Here is a 9,125-nt window from a genome sequence, read left to right on the forward strand (position 1 = left end):
TATGTAACTTGAAAATTTAAGGTGGAAAAGAGTGAAATGAATCTGTCTACATAAATAGCATGGCATATCAAGGCATTATTTCAATTTCCTGAATGACACATAAGTGGTGTTTTGTACCTACTGATTTTTTTTTTCACATAGAAGTTCTTAGTTTATTAATCCTCTCATGAAAAATCTATTCAATCGCCACACATTAAAGTCAATGACAAATCTTTACTCTTTCTATTGTCCAATCTCCACCTCACTTTTTGCCAGCACCAACACTGGTCTTTGCGGTCCCCCTAACTTTCTTCATTCTGTTCTTGTGTTCCTTTCGCTATTTTCTTCAGGTCTTTTTCTTCTCATACAGGCCATGTCTTGCAAGTCTATGTTTGGGTTAATTTTTCTTTGCATAATCCAAGGAATCATAAATCATGCCAAAACCAGTTGTCTTGCTACCACCAAAATGGGTTTGGAATCCAAATACAAAGATGACATCTGGTGCAGTCTTTCACATTTTGGTTAGTTTTTCCAGAATTTCTGTCTTAGGTACTGTTGCCTTTCCAGGATGAAGGAAATCGATGACTTTTTGTTTCTGCTGAAGTAGTCTATTGGTCATGAACTTCCTGGTCTGGATAGTTACCATGTTCACGATGGTGGCAGACCCTCAAGCAGCCAGGGAGGAAAAGAGCGTGCCTGCTGAATTTTTATTTGGCACCTTATTATCAGTCTGCACACTTCCAGAAGGCTCATACAGTTATATCTTTTGTGCTTCTTAACATTTCAATTTCTGAGATGGGTATCTTTAAAAAGCTGCTTGATCAGAACTCCCTCCACTTCTTTGCTCCATCTCTAAACTTTCCTCCTTGCTCTCATCTGGTCCTCTTTCCCCCACCTCTGGAAAGAGCAGGGCTCCTTTACTGGTCCAAAGCTGATGCCCCCTCCTTGGTTCTGGGCAGCCCCTCCCTAGGACCTTGCTTCATACATTGTCTATGCCTCTCTTCTACCTTTTACTCTCCCGCTGCACTGGATCTTTCCCTCAGCATAAACTTATGCTTCCATTTCTTTTGTTTAAAAGAATTGAGACCTTCTTCAACCCCAGCCTTACCACTCTTTTCCCTTCTCTTCACACCTAAGTGATTTCAAAGAGGAAGTCACACCTCAAATACACCCATCCTTACTTCTTTGCCTCTGTAACTAGAGATCTGACTCTTCATTGTATTTCCTATTTATTTTAAAGTAAAAATGGCCTTATTGATTTTTCTTCTGCACGTGAAAGCAATATATTCTCGTTTAAGAATTCAGACAATATACAAAGAACATAAAAGAAAAATAACAATAATCAATAACCCCAGAATTCAGAAACAATTGCTCTAGGCATCGCTGGATATTTTGCCAATAGTTATTCTCCTATATCTTCCTTCCTGGCAAAGTTTAGGTGTCTACCTCATCCCACATGTGATGCAGTGACATATTTAGACTTGTTTAAGTCAGAATTTTCAAACTTTTTGATCTCAGAACCCATTTACACTCTTAAAGATTATTGAAAACCCCAAAGAGCTTTAGTTTGTGTCGGTCACATCTATTATTGTTTACTGTATTAGATGTTAAAATGAATTTTTAAAATATGTATAATTCATTAAAAAATAACAATGAGAAATCTGTCACAGGTTAAAACATATACCATTTTTATGAAAAAAATAATAATATATTATCTAAAAAAATATTTGGTTACAAAAGTGGCACCATTTTACATTTTTGCAAATCTTTTTAATGTCTAGCTTAATAAACAGTTGAACTTTTATAACTGCTTTCCCTTTTAATCTGTTGCAAAATGTTGTTTTGGTTAAAAATATATGAAGAAAATGTGGTCTCATAGATAGATGATTAGAAAAGAGAGGAGTGTTTTAATAACCTTTAAAGATAATTGTTGATATTCTGATTTGGTACTATATCAAAACTCAGAAAGTGTTAGTTTTATATCTATGAACTTTTTGTACTTTCTGTATACTTGTGAGAGCATGAGAATGGAAAAAGGGGGGAAATCTTAGTTTATTTGAAGCTAGACCCACAGGAGTCTTTGGAGAATGCTTCGAGAACTGTTGGTCTTAACCAGTGATACTGCTCCTTTTACCAGTGATTTAGGATAGCTATGTGGCCCAATTCAGACAAAGGAGAAATGAAGAGAATTCTTCAATCTATTTTGAAACGTTTTCAATTAAAAAAAATGGGGTCCCACAGGAAAAAAGAGATCTGCTGCTTCTGCTGGTCAATGTCATGTTTTTGTGTCTGTCTTGGCTTTGCAATGGCAGCAGCCTGAGGATGGCACAGCAGATACCACTGAGCTAGAACTAACCATACCTGAGTCACTCTGGACTTATAGAGTTTTGTGAAATTTATCTTATGGAAGGAAAGAAGGAAGCAAGGAAGGAAGGAAAGATAGATGGATAGAAGGAAGGATGGAAAGAAAGAAGGAAGGATGGAAGGAAGGATGGAAGGAAAGATGGGAGGGAGGATCCTTTTGGTGGATATCTTTTCAGACATTTTTCTAAATGTGTATATATATAATTATATATATTAAAGATGTACAATATTTATATATAATATATGTTATACATTATATATATTTAATCTCTGTATTCCTAGCATTTAGGTGCTTAATAAATGTTTTTTGAAGGAATGAATAAATGAATGTGTTTATTGACTGACAACAATTTCTTCTTACTCTGTTTTTGTGGGAATGAAGAAAAACAGATCACTTTAAGAATGACAACTTTCCTGGATGCTATGAAACATATCTAAACAGACACCTGCAATGAAGTCTATTTTTTCTATTTCTAGATACTAAACACCCCATCTCCCCAGCATTTTGTATACTGAGAAATCAGGCATTTGCCTAACATAACCTGAAAATTTGGCACTTAATGCTTCCATAGTGATTTATAGTTTACAAAGTGTTTTTGTGATTGTCTCATTTAGTCCTCACATGTCAAGCTGTGGTGTAGTGCTATTATTTCCTTCCTAAAGATGAGGAAAGGGAGGCTATAAGAGATCAAATGAATGGTTCAAAGTTATACAATTTAGTCAGCTGTAGAACTAAGACTAGAATTGCAAGTCTAGTGTTCTCAGGTGTTGAACCCCAGAAAGCTCTCTGTCAAGGGCTTCGTCACCTTGGGGATTTGCCTGACCACCCTGAGATGGGAAAGGAAGAGGTACAGGGAAAACTGGCCTTTGTCTTAAGCCTCAACCCCCCTCAAGTTCGGGGCCAGTGAGTAAGAGTGTCCCTGTGATTTGCCTTCAGTTGAATGGACAAACCCTTGTTCTGAATGACTTTACCTGGAGGTGATCTCTTCCGCTAGACTGGCTGTGACATTAAAAATGGATGAGGCAAGGGACATTTCCCATCCAGAGCTCAATGGGAACTGGCAAGTGTCAGATTTGAAATTTCTCACTGCAACTCACAGGCTTCTGTTGAACTGAACTTGAGGGCTCCAGCCTGGAAACAACCCAGAATTAAATGTTGACAACTAACTTAGGGAGGGAAAGTACAGAAAATGCCTTATCATGACAGCAGCAAAGAAACTTGAGTCTTTACCTACAGTGTAGGCAAGTAGAAAATAACCCAGCCAGGGGCCAAGATTTGCCTTTTCATTCTGGCCCTGCCACATTTTGTTGTGTGACTCTAGGCAAATGACTTATCCTCTCCAGAACTAAGCCTCCATACTTTTAAAAAGAAAGTGATAATTAAATAGTCTCAAAAAAGATAACACCTGAAAGTGCAAGGGGTTCTATAGAAACTTATGTCCATTTCTTAAAAGAAGAAATATTTACTCATGTAGCAAAAAACAAATTGGGATATACACACATAAAGTTTATAATCTCATAGATGAGATATATAGATGTTATTGGAAAAGCTAATTCATGTCTGCTACCTTGGTTCTTACCTAAGCCCTAGATTACTCGTCTGTTTCCCACACTAGACTCTCAGCATCATGCCTGGTACCTGCTCTACACACATACATGCTTTTAAATGAATGAATGTGAATAAGAGTCCCAGGCCTTATCTCTTCAGTGATAGCTTGATGTACTAGAAAGTGACCCGGAGTCCAATACATCTGATTTCAATTCCTACCTCCATCATTTACCAGCTATGTGACCTAGGGCAGGATATCTGTTATTTCATCTGTAAAATTGGATTGTTGTGAGAAATAAAGGTAATTTACGTGAATTCTCTGGAGCAGGGCCCAGAACAGGTGTTCAATGCACGGTAGCTGATATCTGTAACATGGGGCAGTATAAACACCATATTGGAGCTATAGGATAGCAAAGAAAAATGTAGTTACTACATGTTGTGGTAATTAGGGCAGGATTTCTGGGAAGAAGTATTTAAGTAGGGCCTAGAAAGAGGGTCCCCAAGTTTGACAGGTAGAGATAGGGAGAGGGGAAAGCAATACAGGTGAGAAACAGCAAAGGCAAGGAGGCAGGAAGGGGCACTGTTTAAAAGGTAGAATGAAGGCTGGTTTATCTGGACAAAGATGTGACTGGAAAAGTAAATGGAGCCAGGTTTGGCAGGTAGAGCATTTGGACTTAATCCGGTGGAAAACAGGGAGCCTTTGGGGGTTACAAGCAGAACAATGACAGGTTTAAGAAGCTACATTTCTACTGGGGAAGTTGTGGAAGAAGTCACAAGTAGCTACAATTTAGATGGGTACAGATTTCAGAGATGAACTTTGAAGCCGGCTTTACTGAAATTATTCTGTACAGATACTGTGGTGCAAGTGGTTGGTGCACTCTGTAATGCCAAATCTCTAACAAAAGCCTTGGAAGAGAGAGTGGAGTCATCTTGGATAAGGTAAGGTAAGGACAAGATGACTTAGGATAGACTTTTAGAAGGAGAGAAATCCACATAAGGATTTCTGGCTCTCGCTGCTGTGGTGTTTAAATGGAGCGGTCATGTAAGATCTTGAAGTGGGCCTACAGTTGGAGTCTTCAGGGACCCACGATGACAAGGAAACTTTATTTTAGCAGAAAAGCAGCAGGTTCTTCAGTCCTGAGTAACACTGATGTCGAATATCAATCCCTGAGAATAGGCAAAGAAAGATGAGAAAGAAAAGGAAAAGGAAGGAATAAAGAAAGAGGGAGGAAGGAAAGGGAGAGAAAAGAGGAAGATGCTGGAGAATAAAAAAAGAAAGAAAGAAAAGTGAGGCAGATCATAGGTAGGGATGTGTTCTGCTCACAGTGGCCATGCCCAGCACTGCCCAGCACTGCCCAGCACTGCCTCAATCAGCCACTTGAGCTGGCCGAGAGGACCGTGGGAGGTTAGAAGACAACTGCAGTCAGTTTCACTTTTTGGATGTAAACAATTCAAATGGAAAAATGTTGGATGAGACTCTACTGGCTCAGTCTGGAGGGAGCAGGTCTAGTCATCGGTTTCGAGCTTTTTTCACTTCTGGGGATTGTCACTCATGTCAGATCCATCTGGACATTTCTGCCTTTTCTTCCCCCCAAATACCTTTGCCAGAAAGAATATTAAATATATTTAGATGTAAGAAACTAGGACACAGAAGGAAGATATTGGGTGTTAATATCAGTTTCTTTTTCCTAAAGCCCTAGTGATCTCATTAGGTTTATTAACTAATTTACCTTTTATCCATTTATTTATTCAGCAACTGTTTAACAAGGGGTTGGTATATACCAGGCACTTTACAGGCTACTTTTTGTTGGGCTCTTAGCAGGACTACCTATGCCATAAAGATGAGATCACAATTGGAGAAAGAACAATAGAGAAGATTTTGCAAGATATTCCCCTAGTTACATTTCTGGTAACAAAACAAAACAAAATAAACAAAAACCAAAGCTCACCCTCATGAGTTCTTCCTCATAGCTGTCCATAGTTCTACTTTTCCTGATTTACTCCTCACACTGCTCACAATCTCTGCGCTCAAAAGTACTCTGCTGGAAAGTAGCTGCTAGGCTAAATAATCCCATTTTCTTATTATCAGACTTAAATCATGATTTTGTTTGTTTCACTTTACTGCCCATCTTTACAATGCTCCCATTTATAATGGCTGCTAGTTATTAAGTCCTTCCTAGGGGTCGAGGCTTTATTTTCATTATCTTTAAGTCTCACAACAACTTCTTAAATTAAGACTCAGCCAGGTTTCATTACTTGCCTAGAACACATGGCAAGAAGCAGGGAAATCGGGCTTTGAACCTTTGTCTATCCCACTTCCAAGAATGGACTCCTTCCCCCACACAATATGGCCTCCCCAGCCCCCACCTGTGAGTTATTTCCCCCCTGCTAGTGTCCTTGCCAAGAAACCAGAGAATTTCAATTAAGAGACTATGCTCCTTGATTCTCTCTCTATTATAAATGTTTGATTGATTCTAAATGAGCTGTCATTATGCTTTGGAGTGAGAATAACAAGCAGCTCCATAAGCAGATCTAAAGTGACAGCCACGTGACTAAAGCCGTTACCATGACAACAGCTGAGGTGGAAGAATGTTTAATCAAGGAGATGGGAGAAAGGGGATGGGAGGATCTGGAAGGAAGGGTCAAACCTTCCTGGCCTTATCAGCACTTCAGGATCAAGAAGCCAGTCTTCTTTTTGCTCTCCAGGGTCTTTTGATTTTTTAAGTAAAATCTTCTTAAGCCAAAACTCCTCATTGCATTGAAAATTGGCACATTTTGTTTCCCTAGTTTTCTTGGGAAATAGGAATGATAAAGCTTAAACTCTTATGACCTACGAAAAGTTGTTGCCTGAGGATTTTGGCTCAGTTCTACAAGCATAGGCATTTAAATAGATTTTTGGCAGGGGTGGGGGGTAGTTGTTTTGTTTTTGTTTTTGTTTTTCTGATGATTATCTTGAGGTGGCTTCCCTGAATTAAATTTCTGAAGCTCACTCACAATGGCAACTCGTCTGTGTGGGAACAGTCGTGACATGCCATAGGTAAAGGTGGACTGAACATCCTTGGGAAAGCAGCCTGAGCACATGGTTATCCTCATGGGATTCAGTAGAGTGGCTCCAGCTGTGAGGCCTTGGTCACATCATTTAATCTCTTTAAGCTTTGCTTACTTCACCTATAAAATGATGCTGATAATGATATCTAGCCCATAGAGTTTTGGTAAATGTAGTATCATAGGTGTAGTACCACGCTGCTGCTAGCCCGCAGGGCACCTCGGTCTGAATTAGGAATAAGCTGCCCTCTCTGCAGATAATACCTTTTGGAAGCACGAATTAATCGATGTGCAGAATTATAAAAATAAGTTCACTTTCTGTGGGTGAACACAGCTATAGGCCAGGAACAAGGCTTGGTGAGGGGAGCTGCAAGCTGGATTTCAGCTCTACTCAGTCCCTCTCCTGGGAGCCTTCAACAGAGTCCAACCCCCAAGTATACTCAGCAAACCTGTCTAGTGGCACATTTAACCAGTCGGGATTTGTGAAATGTTATTAGTATTATTTACCACATTTAATCCATCAGAATTTGTTAATCGTTATCAATATTATTTACCATACGTTCATCAATATCCAGAGAAACAGATGGGACTAAAAGGAATTGAGAATTCATGTCATTATCAGTGAAAGGGACATTGTTGCCTCAACTGTTTGCATTTAGTTTCTGAGAAGATCACTGCCATGAACACTAAGTTCCTTAAGGCTGGTTTGGGAATAATAGTGAGTCCCCACTCACTCTTAGTGAATCGTTGCTACAGTGGCTGGGGTCAGGGAAACATCACCCAGAGGTCATGTTTTTGAATGTTCCAGGTTTGCTTAGAGAAGCAAATGTGGGTGACAGAGCTTGAAGTCTGGAGTCAGAAAACTGGGTCCCAATCCTGATTTGCTGCATGTTTGCCCTGTGATCACAGGCTAGGCCTTCGACATCCTCAGTTTCCTCATTTTAAAAGTCTGAGTTATCTTTCTCGTATGTACACGATAGGGCTTTGAGATTCAAACAAGATAATTTATGAAAAAGTGTTGTGAATTCTTAAAGTCACAATATACGTGGAAATTGTTTCTCTTCTCAATGTATTTGTTAGGCTTGCAGAGGCAAGGAAACAGGTTTTTGGACAATGAGCATCATAGGGGCAAGGGCCTAAACTTTACCTCTTCTTTTCCAGTCTAATATCCATAGCCTTCTCTATGGACATGGACCTGACGTGGTGTCAAGTGTTCTTGAGTAGCACCTGCTGGGCCTAGATAGACCTGAAGGGACAGAGCACTCTTTGGGGTTATCACTCTGGCCTTGCAGATAATGCTTTGCCGCCTTTGATGGTACCTTCTGGAGCATCCTTTGCCATTGGCCAATGGAGACAATCTGCATTTCTTGTTCTGTCAAAAGAGCCATACTTCTTGAAACTTATGTTTAATTCATCATATCTAACATCTAGATTCAAGGCAAATTCCTAAAAACAACCTTAGGGGAATTTCATCTGAACTCTCGAAACTTCTCTGTTCTCCACCCTAGTAGGCTCTTGTGTTCACAAAGCTGAACCATTACCACAACTCTCCCACCCCCACCGCTCCACAGGAAACATAACAATTGAATTACAGAGAGAGCGAATTAATAGTTAAATTTCATAAAGTCTAGCTGCATCCAACACTGAGATGCCAAAAATCTATGACTTCACCTTTTTTTTTTTTTTTTTCTGAAGCACTCCTAAAATGCAAGTCTAGGCATAGTTCCACTGGGAAACTAAATAAAAATGAAGAGTTGCCTGCGAGATGCTGAAAATTTAGAATTCAAGATAGCTTCAACTTTGATTTGCCTTTCTTTTTCTCAATAGATGTTCTCTTTATGTTTCATGGGTTTGTGAAACATATTATCTGTGTTTTAATCTATCAGTTTTTCCTGCAAGGCAAGAAAAGTAAAATGTTACCATTATTATTTTTTATTAGAGAAAAATGGAAACCTGTAGAAGGTAAATAACTTGTTTGAGGCCCCAAAGGATGTAAGTCTCAAGTATGTTTATCAATGAAATGCATGTCAATGGTGAGTTAGAAGTCAGCAAATGCTTAGCCTTCTTTCACTGCCTTCCATCTTCTGGTGTTAAGCTGTGGTATTAAGACAAGTTCTTCTAACCTGGATCTGGCATTCTCTCATGAGTCAAAATTAGCTCCTGGGAAGTGCAGCTATGATTAGAGATG

General features: G+C 39.3%; 1 pseudogene; it reads right to left on the bottom strand.

The window, feature by feature from the left end:
• Positions 1–241: 241 nt before the first annotated feature.
• LOC111732875 lies at positions 242–8,325 on the bottom strand (annotated as a pseudogene).
• Between the last annotated feature and the right edge of the window lie 800 nt (positions 8,326–9,125).

Source organism: Pteropus vampyrus, unplaced genomic scaffold (assembly GCF_000151845.1).
Source record: "Pteropus vampyrus isolate Shadow unplaced genomic scaffold, Pvam_2.0 Scaffold502, whole genome shotgun sequence".
NCBI classification, from domain to species: domain Eukaryota; kingdom Metazoa; phylum Chordata; class Mammalia; order Chiroptera; family Pteropodidae; genus Pteropus; species Pteropus vampyrus.